The sequence below is a fragment of the Meriones unguiculatus genome, chromosome 4, assembly GCF_030254825.1.
Source record: "Meriones unguiculatus strain TT.TT164.6M chromosome 4, Bangor_MerUng_6.1, whole genome shotgun sequence".
Classification (NCBI taxonomy): Eukaryota; Metazoa; Chordata; class Mammalia; order Rodentia; family Muridae; genus Meriones; species Meriones unguiculatus.
In genome coordinates this window covers 56,126,173-56,140,723 of record NC_083352.1, presented here as the reverse complement: position 1 = coordinate 56,140,723, position 14,551 = coordinate 56,126,173, and the positions used below count along the sequence as shown (strand labels likewise).

The 14,551-nt window shown below is 37.1% G+C and overlaps 1 protein-coding gene across 2 annotated transcripts in view; it reads right to left on the bottom strand.

Annotated features, from left to right (window-relative positions):
- Positions 1–14,551, bottom strand: part of Spock3 (SPARC (osteonectin), cwcv and kazal like domains proteoglycan 3) — a 436,641-nt gene that overhangs the window by 218,647 nt on the left and 203,443 nt on the right. The window lies entirely within an intron of this gene.

The following is a 14,551-nucleotide window of genomic DNA, read 5'->3' as shown; positions in this document are numbered from 1 at the left end:
AGGTGCCTTTAACTGCTCAGTCACCTTTACTGCTCTCATAAACATGATTCTTTTATCCTGTGGTTATACCTACCTTTTGGACATCAGAATAACTTTTTGTTTATTAGCTCATGGGGAGAAAATGACCTATAACTAATCAAACCATTTTTTTCATTCCTCCTTCTCTCTCTTTTTTTTTGACAGTTTCTTGAATATGCACAGAATGTTGTGACCATAAACATCCTCCTCTCCCTGATGACTCATGTTTGTTTCCAGCTAGTTCCTTTCTGTTTTCTTGTCTTTTTGTATGTGTGTACAGATCAAGGGCATATAAACATAAATGCTGTTTATTCATGTTTTCAATGACCCTTTCTTATCCAGAAGACAGCTTTGTAGAATTCTTTCCAGTCCTCTGCCTTTTTTAAAAATCTTTCCTCTATATTTCTTGGTCCTTGAATGAGGTGATATAAATGATTCATTTAGAACTAAGTACTCAACAGTCAACTATTCCCTGCAGTTGAACCAAATCTGAATTTATACATTAACTGTTACACAGTGCAAAAGAAAGTTCCTTTGGCCAAGCTTGAGAACATCTCTAATCTTTGGATAGAAGCAAAAATTCTTAGGAGGAAGTTTGACTATGTGACCATTGAGCAAATCTTCCCTTTTAGGCTCTTTGATCAATCCAGACTCAGAATGTTGACCAGGTTTATATTACCAGGCATATTTATCCTCCCAGGGCCCAGGCCCCAAATGCATTTTTGTGGTTGTTTCTTTAAAGTTTTTTTTAAGCAGTTGGCTGTTTCCCGAACAATCAGTATGCATGACGTGTAGCAGGGTAAGAACGTAGATAGCTTTTCTTTCTTTCTTTCTTTCTTTCTTTCTTTCTTTCTTTCTTTCTTTCTTTCTTTCTTTCTTTCTTTCTTCCTTCCTTCCTTCCTTCCTTCCTTCCTTCCTTTCTTTCTTTTTCTTTCTTTTCTTTCTTTCTGTCTTTCTTTCTTCACTTTATATTCTGATCACTACCTACTCTTTTCTCCTCTCAGGCCCCAAATTCACAAACCCCTTTCCCATTCTCCCCTCTCCTTCTCCTCAAAGAAGGGGGAGGTCCCCATGAGGACCAAACCACCCTGGAATATTAAGTTACTGCAGGACTAAAAATATCCTCTCCCACTTAGGCCACACAAAGCAGACCAGTTAAGGGAAAGGGATCTAAAGCAGGCTACAAAGTCAGAAAGGGTTCCTGCTCTAGTTCATGGGGGGATAACATGAAGACCAGCTGCACATCTGTTACATATGTGCAGGGGGCTGCAAACAGTCCATGCATATGCTTTGATTGGTGGTTCAGTCTATGTGAGCCCCCATGGGGACAAGTTAGTTGACTCTGGAGCTCTTCTTGAGGAGTCCTTGACCCTCTGGCTCCCTCAGTCATTCCCCAGCTCTTCCATATGACTCCCTAAGCTCTGCCTAATGTTTGGCTGTGGGTCTCTGCATGTGTTTCCATCAGCTGCTTCATGAAGTTTTTAAGAAGAGTTATGCTATGCTCCTGTCTATAAGCAAAGCAAAGTTACATTAAAGATTTCAGAGATTGGTTTTTTCTCTTGGAATGGGTCTCAAGTAGGCCCAGTAGAGTTTTGGCCAATCCCTCAATCTTTGCTTCTTTGTACATCTTTTGTGCCTGCGCAAATTTTAGTTAAAGGTTTTAGGGGTGAGTTGGAACCTATATTCCTCCACTGGAAGTCCTGCCTGCTTATAGGAGGTAGTCTACTTCAGGTTCCATATTCTAGGATGCTAGGAGTCTCAGCCAGGGTGACCCCATAAACTTCCTGAGTTTTCCCATCACCTAGATCTCTGACAAATCCCAGAGATACCCCCACCTCTGATTTTCATTTTCTCACTCTCCCCTCTCTCCTCTACTCTCTCTACTCCTAATCCCAACCCTTACTCCCTGCCCAAACCCTTATCCTACCCAGTTCCCTTCCTCCATCTACCTCCAATGTCTATTTTATTTTCCATAATGAGTGAAATTGAAGCAACCTCCCTGGGTCCTGCTTGTTACTTAGCTGTTTTTGGTCTGTGGATTGTAGCAAGGTTATCCTGCACTTTATGGCTAATATCCACTTATAAGTGAATACATACCATGCATGTTATTCTGGGTCTGTGTTTCCTCACTCAGGATGATCTTTTCTAATTCCATCCATTTGTTGGCAAAATTCGTGATGTCTTTGTTTTTAATAGCTCACTAGTATTCTGTTATGTAAATTAACACATTTTCTTTATCTATTCTTTGGTTTAGGGACATCTAGGTTGTTGCCAGTTTCTGGTAAAGCTGGCAGATAAAGCTGCTTTTAACATAGTTGAGCAGTGTCCCCTTATTATGGTTGAACATCTTTTGGTTATATACCCAGGAGTGGTATGACTGAGTCTTGGTAGAGATCTAATCCTAGTTCTCTGAGAAAGTACCACAGTGGTTGTACAAGTTTGCACTCCATCAACAATGAAGGAGTGTTTCCTTTGGTCCACATCCTAGCTAGCATGTGCTTTCGCTTGAGTTTTTTATCTTCACCATTCTGACAAGTCTAAGATGGAATCTGAGTCATTTTGATTTGCATTTCCCTGATGACTAAAGACTTTGAACATTTCTTTAAGTGTTTCTCTGCCTTCAGATATCCTCTGTTAAGAATTCTCTGTTTTTCTGCTTCTGGGTTACCTAACTCAGGATGATCTTTTCTAGTTCCCACCACTTGCCTACAAATTTCATACTTTCCTTGTTTTTAACTGCTAAGTAATATTCCATAGTGTCAATGTACCACACTTTCTGTATCCATTCTTGGGTTCTGGGGCATCTAGGTTGTTTCCAGATTCTGGCAATTATGAATATCACTGCTATGAATATAGTTGAGCAAATATCCTTATTGAATGGTGGAACATATTTTGGTATGTGCTAGATCTTGAGGAAGCACTATATCTAATTTTCTAAAAAAGGGCCAGATTGATTTCCAAAGTGGTTGCATAAGGTTACATTCTCATCAGAGATGGAGGAGGGTTCCCCTTTCTCAACAACCTCTCCAACATGCATCATCCCTTGAGTTGTTTTTTTTTTTTTTTTTAATCTTAGGCATTCTGATGGGTGTGAGGTGGAATCTCAGGATCATTTTGATTGGCATTTCCCAGATGAGTAAGGATGCTGAGCATTTCTTTAAGTACTTCTCTGTCTTTTGATATTCCTCTGTTGAAAATTCTCTGTTTAGGTTTATACCCCATCTTTTAAAATTGGATTACTTGGTTTGTTGGTGTTTAACTTCTTCAGTTCTTTACATATTCTGGATTTTAGCCCTCTGTCAAATATAGGGTTGCTGACACATAAGGTATGTACTCACTTATAAGTGGATATTAACAGTATAATATACTAAAATCTATAGTCCTAAAGAAGTTAAACAACAAGGAAGACCCTAGGCAAGAGGTTGGAACTTCATTCAGAAGGGCAAACAGGATGGACATCAGAAGTAGGAAAAGACAAGAAACAGGACAGGAGCTTTCCTCGGGGAACCTGTAAAATACCACCAGGGTATTGAAGTACATCCTGAGATTCATAGCCAAACTTTGGGTAGAGTGCAGGGAATCTTATGGAAAAGAGGGGAAATAGACTTGTAGGGGACAAGAACTCTACAAGGATAACAACAGAGCCAGAAAACATGGGCCCAGGGGGGTCCTGCAGAGACCAATACTCCAACCAAGGACCACACATATAAAGGACCCACTGCTCAGAGGAAGCCCATAAGCTGCTCAGTTTCCAAATGGGTTCCTTAGTAAGAGGAACAGGGGCTGTCTTTGACATGAAGTCAGTGGCTGGCTCTTTGTTCACCTTCTCCTGGGTGCTTCAGCCTTGCCAGGCCACAGAGGAAGATGATGCTGCCAGCCCTGATGAAACCTGATAAACTAGGATCAGATGGAAAGGGAGGAGGTCCTCCCCTATAAAGAGACTAGGAAAAGGGCACAGAGGGAGAAGATGGAGAGTGGGTGGGACTAGGAGGAGACAAGAGGGGGGCTACAACAAGGATACAAAGTGAATAAATTATAATGAATAAATAAATAAAATAAAAAGAATTATCTGTTTAGCTCTGTGTCCCATTTTTTTGAATTTTTTTATTAATTACACTTTATTCACTTTGTATCCCATTTATTTTTTATTAATTACAAATTGTAATACAAATTATAATTTTTATTATTCACTTTTTATCCCAGCTGTAGGTCCCTCTCTCATGCCAATCCTACCCTCTGTCCCTCTTTTCCTTCTTAACCCTTCCCCCAGTCCACTGATAGGGGTGGTCCTCCTCCTCTTCTAGCTGACCTTTGCCTCCAGGTCTCATCAGTACTGGCCACATTGCCTTCCTCTGTGGCCAGGTAAGGCTGCTCCCCTCTCAGAGGTAGGTGATCAAAGAGCCTGTCACTGAGTTCATGTCAGAGATATGAACTTACTAGGGAAGGAAATCATAAAATTTGCAGGCAAACAGTGGGAACTAGAAAAGATATTCCTGAGTGAGGTATCCCAGAAGCAGAAAGACACAAATGCTATATACTCACTTATAAGTGGATGTTAGTCATATAATATAGGATAAACATACTAAAATATGTACACCTAAAGAAACTAAGCAAGAAGGCGGATCCTGAATAACATGATCAATCCTCGTTCCGAAAGGCAAATGGGATGGACATTGGAAGAGGGAGAAAACAGGGAACAGGACAGAAGCCTACCATACAGACTCTTACATGAAAAAAGTCCTATTGAAATTTAATGTGTAAAAACTTATTACATGACCTCATCAAGATATTAAAGTTATTGTTTTTCAGCATGTGGCTATGATAATGATGTAAAAGCTAGCAGGCAGCGTTGATAAAATATGTAGAAAATGGCTTAGAGAAGCTTCCTGAAGAAGTGTCTCCTACTGAACAAGGTTGGGATTTTTTATTCCATAGCAAATTGAATTTCTTCATATCTAAATGTTAATGCATGTTAATTATTAATTAGAATCACATTGTGAATAAAAATAAGTAAGAAACAAACTGACATTCATGTTTTGAAATAAAGGAAGCCCTATATAAAATATGATTTTAAAGATATTTAATTATTTAAAGAAAATAAGGAAGACAAAACAGGAAATAGGCAAAGAAAGATTATTCCAATTGATAATATAATAACACACCAATGTGTATTTTCTAATTATTTATCTGCTTTAGTCATATGTAAGAAGAGAGTCTTTCCAGTAATTTAAAAATTAGTATACTGCCTCCTTAACGTCTGTTACCCAGAAACATTATTGTATTTTGGCCAACACATAGCTAGCACACAGTTTAAATTTAATTTTACAAAATTAAAAATTACAAAATTAAAAAAGTTTCTTTTCAAACAGAAATGTAGGATTTATAATTTTTAAGTCTTGATTAAAGTAAAATGAACTCATTAACGGATTTATAATAATTATCATTCTAATTGCTCATAGAAAGTCAGAGTATTAAAATGATAATATTAACTTTCCCAGCATGGTAAGAAATATAATTGATTACCTGGAGAAAAAAAGAATAAGAAATATTCATTGGATGAAGAGATTAACAAACACAGAAATATATATAACACTAATTAGGTTCTCTACTAGAACTGTCCGTCAAATAGCAACTGCCTTACAAATAATGGATTAAAAGAGAGTTAGTAAATTATGGACAGTTTGTTACAGTTTGAAGATCCAACAATCTTTTTCCATAGTCCAAACCTGTTATTAAATCTTCTTATTTTGAACTAATAATCCTCTGATATAAAAAGATATGATGCAGCTTCAGCAGTGTTACTAATATAACTGATATCGTTTATTCTCTACTTTGTAAATCCTTAATGCATCCTTGTATGTTTTGAGATCAGGGCTGATATCAGACTACCAGAACTATCACTCTGCTCTTCCACAAAGAAAGACATGTATGCATACAAATACAGAGATATTCCTCAAACAGAGAAGTGATGACATCATTGTATCCAGAGCCATAAAATTCAAAGACCAAATATACAACTACTGAGTCACAGTGATGCTGATCTGAAAGTTGCCCAAACAGTCTTCTTGTAGCAGACATATTAGTCCGGTCTCCTTGGAAAGATCTTTCATGTTATCAATCAAAATATGAATATTTACATTTTGACTTAGTAATCCTTCCTCTAGAAATTTGTGGAAAAAGAAGACTTTATGAAAATTAACACACTGAAGATCGTCTAATATAGCATTATAGGAAGAAAAAAAGTAAGTACTAATATCCACCAAAAGAGTATTTTTAATTGAATCATTATTTAAATAATATGCCTGTGCAGATCCATCATCAAGGGTCTGGTACAAGAGAAATGTGTGCTGAATAGGAAGTTTATTAAAACAAATGTATAAATAGTGGTATTGAATTTATGTGTGTTATGAGATATCATAAGAACTTTTTTTATAAAAAGAGACTCCAATTAGGTTGGCAAAGCTCAGTGGTGATGAACAATTTTAGCCACGAATCAGAGTAGGACTTTGAATTTTCACAAATGACATATACTTTTTTTTTGAAATTTCTTTCAGTTTACATAATTGATAAAAAATTGATTTTGAAATACTTAAAACTGTAAACCTGTAAATTCACTGTAAAAACTATAAATTCACTTAAAATTGTAAAATTGTAAACGACTGTCTCGAATACTATTGATTATTAATAATCATCATCAAACTGAAAATGTAAACAATATGGAATTAAATTGTGAGCTTTAATTTATAAAAGTTGGCTAAATAAACATTATAGTTTGTTCCTTAGATCAAAAAATATGCTCTTTATGGAGCAGATGAACTACAAATGTTCAAAGGGTATGAAGTTTGGTTAACAAAACACATCAAAATTCATCAAGGGAGAGAAGAATATCATATATTGTTCCTGATCTGTAGAGATGTGACCTTATCCACAGTTAGTTTTCATAGCTGTTTAAACTAAAAAAAAAAAAAAACACAAAAAAACAGAAAACAACAACAACAACAAAAAAACGAGAACAAAAAGACAAAACAAGCTTATTGAGTAGGAATTATATGCATGTGCTGTGTGTGGGTCTGTGTAACAATAATTAATGAGAAAAAAGAGGCCCTGGATCTAAAACAGAGAAAGAAGTTGAATATCAGAGATTTCAGAGGAAGGAAAAGGAAGGGCAAAATATTATAATTATATTATGATCTTAAATTTAAAAGTAATAAAAGGTTGATTTCACTTACATAAGCTAATTTAATATTTTTCATCTTTTTTTGTTTGGGTAATAAGCAAACACATTTTCCTTAACTATCTTCAAAATAATAATTTAGAATATTGTACTGGTTAGTTATTTTTCATTTTGATACAAGCTCAGGTCATCTTGAAAGAGATTTTAAAAAATGCCTCTATTAGATTGCCTTATAGGTAATGCCTGTAGAGCATTTTCTTGGATAATATTAGATGAGGGCGGGCACAGCCCACTGTAGGCAATGCCATATTTGGGCAAATGGTCTTGGGGATTTGGAACACCTTCTTAAATCTTCCTGGCCTTTTGCTTGTATATAATGGTTTCAGATTTTATGTCTTTTGTGTGAATGTGCCTCTGTATACGGTGTTTATTGTGATTTTTATTAGTTTTATTGACATTTTGTTTCCTACGAGAGAAATAAGGCATGAAGTTGGATATGTGGGGAGATGGGTAGGATCTGTGAGGAGATAAGGGACAGCAAATCATGATCAAAATACATTGTATGAAAACATGTTTTCAATTGTTTTTAAAAGAGAATATATAGAATAAAGAATAGATGTATAAACTTGACTTCTTAAAAATATTTTTTCCAGTATTTATTTCTGGCTTCTTTATCAAAAATCATGTGTAAATATGTATGAGGATTTATGTCTGTGTCTATGATCCAATTTTATTGTAAGACATTTCTATTTTTATGCCAATACTATGCAGTGTTTTTTAAAATTTATTAATTTTTTATTAATTCCAATTTATTCACATTGTATTCTAGCTGTAACCCCCCATCCCAATTCCACCTTCCCTCCCTAATGTCCATTCATGCTCCTTCCCCAGTCCACTTACAGGGGAGGTCCTCCTCCCCTTCCATCTGAACCTTGCCTGTTAACACTCATCAGGACTGAATACATTGTCTTCCTCTGTGGCCTGGTAAAGCTACTTTCTCCATAGGGGGAGATGATGAAAGAGCCATCCACTGAGTTCATGTCAGAGACAGTCCTTGCTCCCTTTACTAGGGAACCCACTTGGACACTGAGCTGCCATGGGCTACATCTTTGCAGGGGTTCAATGTTATCTCTGAGCAAAAGAGATTTTTCTGAGACTGATACTCCAACCAAGGATCATTCATGGAGAGAACTTGAATTTTAATACGTAAAAATAAAGCAGATTATAAAGCCATATACATTCTACATGGCAGACTAGAAGATACAAAAGCCTAAATGACGCTATAGTAGACTCTACAATATTCAATTTTCATTGACTACCTGTAGAAATATCTAGACTGTTAAAAAACAAAACACATTGTGGGCATTTTTGGAGATAATTAGATCGCGTGGACTTGAGTTGGGATTCATAGTATGGTAGCAGTATTAGCTGGGTTTGGGGAGGAAGAAAAGGAAGAGGAGGAGGAGGAGTAATTAGATTACAGAAGTATGTCAAAGGAGTTATATCCATCCTTGGACTCCTTCTTTATTCCCTTTATTTCTGTTTTCTGCCTACCCAGAGGTATAAATTTGTTTTTCTCACACATCCCCAGCATCATATCATGTCAGATGAGTGAAGCCAAACAACCAAGACTGAAAACTCAGAAACTATAAGGCAAAATAAATCCTTATCTTGACATGTTTCCATCAGATACACTCTCACAGAAGTGACAAAACTGAGTCATGATAAAAATTAAGGCAAAAAGAATAAATTTAAAAATCATTTCAAAAAGTATATAATATCCAAAGATAGTACTGTCAACATTAACCATGCATACACAAGTTCACCCAAAGATGGTACTGTATATTTTAATGCTATTGCATTTTAATATATGTAACAAACATTTCCCATGTTATTAAATATTTTCATTATGCTTCTTGGTTAAACATTTTATGTAATTTTTATGGGACATTAGGCAATATAAAATAAGTATGAAAGAAGCTCCACTGTCTGTGTGACTAGCTCTATTATGATCCCTGAGCAGTGAGTCTCAATTGAGGTTCAGGAATGGATAACATTATATCTGTGAGCACGATTCATTACTAGAGAGATTAAGTGCAGTCCTTGTAAGTCTACTGAGAAAAGTCTGCAGGAGCTGTGCAAGTTCATGTATAAATGTGTTGTACCAAGTGCCTTTTCTGTGTTCTGCCTTAACTCTGTAATATCTTCCAATCATAAATCATATGATGAGTTCTGTACATACCAATAGTTACTTACATAATAAATCTGAAGTTGACCTTAGAGATCCCCATATATATGTAAAACTTTGATTTTTGATGGTAAGAACTTCCTCTACAAATGTAAAAATGGAGGCTGAGGATTTGGATCAGAGGTTAGGAGCACCAGCTGCATTGTCTTTCTCTGTGGCCTGGGAAGGCTGCCCGCCCAAGGGTGAACAAAGAGCCAGCCACCGAGTTCATGTCAGAGACAGTCCCTCCTCCCCTACTGGAGAACTCACTTGGACACGGAGCTGCAATCAGATGGAATGGGAGGAAGACCTCCCCTATTAGTGGACTGGGGAAGGGGCATGGGAGGGGAAGAGGGAGGAAGGGCCAGATTGAGAAGGGATGAGGGAGGGGCTACAGCTGAGATACAAAGTGAATAAATTGTAATAAATAAAAAAATAAAAAGAACACTGGCTGCTCTTGTAGAGAACTAGGGTAGGATTTCCAGCACCAGTACAATGGCTCATAGCTGACTGTAACTCCTGTTACAGGGGATGTGATGTCTACTTCTGATCTCCACAGTGACCAGTTACAAATGTGGCAAACAGACATGAATACAGTAAAAACCTTTATGTAATAAAAATATATAAAGATAAAATTTACAAAGGAAATGTAAAAAAAAAAAAAAAGGAATGCTACTGTAGAAGGAGAACACATAATTCAAATTGTGGTATGAGCCATGACTACTGAGTTTTGTTTTTTCTTGTGTCATGGCTCAATCTTGTTTGAGCTTTTGTTTTGCATAATCTCTGTCCTCATATGGTTCCAGGGCTTCAATTTGTTCAATTAATTTTATTAGCTGCATATATTTATCATCATTAAGAATTGTCTTATTGCTCTAGCTAGGACTTCAAGAACTGTATTGAAGAGATATGGAGAGTGTGGGCAGCCTTGCCTTGTTCCTGATTTCAGGGGGATTGCTTTAAGTTTCTCTCCTTTTAGTTTGATGTTGGCTATAGGCTTGCTGTATAAGTTTACTATGTTTAGATATGTGCCTTGTATCTCTGATCTCTCCAAGACTTTAAACATGATTGGATGTTAGATTTTAGTCAAATGCTTTTTCAGCACCTAAGGAGATTATCATGTGTTTTTTTTTTTCCTTTCAGTTTGTTAATATGGTGGATCATATTGATGGACTTCCGTATATTGAACCACCCCTGCATACCTGGGTTGAAGCCTACTTGGTCATAGTGGATGGTGTCTTTGATGAGTTCTTGTATTTGGTTTGCAAATATTTTGTTGATTATTTTTGTAGCAGCTTTATTTGTAATAGCCAGAAGCTGGAAATAACCCAGATCCCCCTCAAATGAAGAATGAGTACAGAAATTGTGGTACATCTACACAATGGAATATTACTTAGCAATAAAAAGCAAGGAAATCATGAAATTTGCAGGTAAATGGTGGGAACTGGAAAAGATCATCCCAAATGAGCTATCCCAGAAGCAGAAAGACACACAGGGTATATACTCACTCATATAGACATATAATATAGGATAAATCTACAAAAATCTGTACACCTAAAGAAACTAACCAAGAGGGAGGACTGGCTAAAATGCTCAGTCACCATCCTGAAATCAAAGAGGATGGACATCAGAAGAAGCAGAAAACAGGGAAAAAGGAGCCCGCCACAGAGGGCCTCTGAAAGGCTTTGTCCTACAGACTATCAAAGCAAATGCTGAGGCTTATGGTCAACTTCTAGACAGAATACATGGAATCTTATGAAAGAAGTGAGGAAATAGTAAGAGCTGGAGAGGACAGGAACTCCACAAGGAGAGCAACAAAACCAGAACATCTGAGCACAGGGGTCTTTCCGGAGACTCATACTCCAACCAAGTACCATGCATGGAGATAACCTCGAACCCCTGCACAGATGTAGCCCATGGCAGTTCAGTGTTCAAGTGGGTTCCATAGTAATGGGAACAGGAACTGCCTCTGACATGAACTGATTGGTCTGTTCTTTGATCACCTCACCCTCATGGGGGAGCAGTGTTACCAGGCCACAGAGGAAGACAATGTAGCCACTCCTGATGTGATCTGATAGACTAGGATCAGAAGGAAAGAGAGGAAGACCTCCCCTATCAGTGGACTTGGGGACTGGCATGCATGGAGAAGAGGGAGGGAAGTTGGGATTGGGAGGGGAAGAAAAGAGGAGTATATGGGGGGATACAAAGTGAATAAAGTGTAATTAATAAACATTAAAATACAAAAATTGTCACCAAGAACCTAAAAACATTGTTTGTTTGTTTGTTTTCAGGACCTTTAGAAACTGGTTAAATGGGGGTTACTTATGTATATGTGGGTCACCTAGTAAGAGAGTGAAGACTATCTCTGAAAAAGACTCTGTTACATGCATTTTGATCACTTCCCCCAGACAGAACTGCCATGACAGGCCATGGAGAAGAAAAATGCACTCATTCTTTATGTGACTTGATGTGTTGGGCTGGGTTGGTGGGGAGGTCCCCTTTCCTGAGGGTTAGGGGAGTGGGGATAGGAAGAAGAGGGAGGAAGGGAGGACTTGGAAGAGAGTAGGAAAGAGGCTATAATTAGTATGTAAAGAGAATAAATAAAACAAACAAACAAATAAATATTTGTAAATAAATAAATCAAAAGGAAGAAACTGGTAAAATGGTAATTTAAAACACTGAGATCTCATCATATTAAATGATAATGGCAGTGATAACTAATAACTAAAACAACAGTAGCAAATAAGTTCAGAAGCTATGGAGAAAGAAGATCTCTTCACCATTGCTATGGGAGTATAATCCGTTGAGCAAAGGACAAAACGACAAAACAACGGCCTACTAACTGGGAAAGGATCTTTACCAAACCTATATCTGACAGAGGGCTGATATCCAGTATATATAAAGAACTCAAAAAGTTAAACACCAACAAATCAAGTAATACAATTAAAAATGGGGTACAGAGCTAAACAGAGAATTCTAAATAGTGGAATATCAAATGGCAGAGAAACACTTAACGAAATGCTCAATGTGCTTAGTAATCTGGAAGATGCAAATCAAAACAACACTGAGATTTTACCTTATACACATCAGAATGGGTAAGATCAAAAACTCAAGTGACGATACATGCTGGAGAGGATGTGGAGAAAGGGAAACCCTCCTCCATTGCGGTGGGAAGGTGCAACCACTTTGAAAATCAATCTGGTGCTTTCTCAGACAATTAGGAATAATGCTTTCTCAAGATCCAGCTATACCAATATATATATATATATATATATCCAAAATATGCTCAAGTGCACAAGAAAGGCATTTGCTAAACCATGGTCATAGCAGATTTATTCATAATATCCAGACTCTGGAAACAACCCAAATGTCCCTCATTTGAGGAATGGATACAGAAATGGTGGTACAATTACACAGTGGAATACCACTCAACTATTAAAAAAAAATGAAATCATGAAATTTGCAGGAAAGTGGTGAGATCTAAAAAGATCATCCTAAGTGAGGTATTCCAGAAGGAGAAAGACACACATGGAATATCCTCACTTATAAGTGGCTATTAGACATATAATATAGGATAAACATACTAAAATCTGTACACCTAAAGAAGCTGAGCAAGAAGAGGGAGCCTGGTTAGGTGATCAATCCTCACACAAAAAGGCAAAAGCATGGACATTGGAAGAAGGAAAAAACAGGGAACAGAGTAAGAGCCTACCACAGAGGCACTCTGAAAGACTCTACCCACCAGGATATCAAAGCAGATGCTGTGACTTATAGCCAAACTTTGGGCAGAGTTCAGGGAATCTTATGAAAGAAGAGGGAGATAGAAAGACCTAGAGTGCACAGGTGCTACACAAGAGAGCAACAGAACTAAAAAATTTGGGCCCAGTGTTCTTTTCTGAGACTGATACACCAAGGACTATGCATGAAGATAACCTAGAATCCTTGCACATACGTAGCCCATGGAAGCACAGTCTTCAAGTGGGTACCCTAGTAATGGGAACAGGAGCTGTCTCTGACATTAACTCGGTAGCTGGCTCTTTGATTGCCTCCCCCTGAGTGGGGAGCAGCCTTACCAAGCCACAGAGGAAGACAATGACACCAGCTCTGATGATACCTGATAAGCTAGGGTCAGATGGAAGAGGAAGATGACCTCTCATATCCGTGGTGGACTTGTGGAGGTGTTTGGAAGGAGAAGAGGGAGGGAGGGTGGGATTAGGAGGGAATGAAGGGGAGCTACAGCTGGAATACAAAGTAAGTAAATTGTAATTACTAAAATATATAAATTTTAAAAATTAAAAATTCAGAGCAGAACTTCCATCTCACTCAGCTATAGCACACCTAACACAGAGACACTTAAGCATCCACGGGAACTGCTACTCTATTCCCTATAACAAGTAAGTGGATCCAGGCATGGTGTTCATCAACAGAAAAACAGGTCATGAAAATGTAAGACCATTACATTATGTGGAATTTTACTTAGTTGTCAAGTAAATGAAAATTGGGAATCTGAGTGAATCTGAAAAGTATTTTATTAAGTAAAGCAACTCACCCTCAGCTAGAAAAGCAGCTCATCCTCTCTCATGCAGAGGCAAACATTTAATACTTGTATGAGGTAAACAAAGGGTGGGAAAGTACAGGTATAGATTTTGAAACTAGGTAAGAAGCTATTGGAGCAAAGAAATGTTATGGAGGAAAGGGGAAATTGAAAGATGGCCACATATAATAAGAAAATAGAAAGGAGTGTCAGGGAGTAGTAGGACATGAGTTGGAGGAAGGGAACTAGGAAACAAAGGAGAGAGATAATAAAAATAAATTTTGTTTGGAGAAATTTTATAATGAAACTTAATTTTGAAACATATTGAAAATAAAACAATTAGAGGAAAGACAAAAATAGACATGTTTTAATTAGGTGAAATAAAACAAGTAAAAGGCTACATTTTATTTAAATATCAACTGAAATATTTTTAAAACTGTTATAATTACTTTTAGTTCATTTCAGGAAATATAACTCTACAATAACTTTGACCCTGTGACTGTCTTTTCCTATCTAAAATATCCTCATGGTGTATCAATGGGGAATAAAAAGCTGCCATCATGCAATTACAGACATTCTGAAGATAACTGGGTTCCAC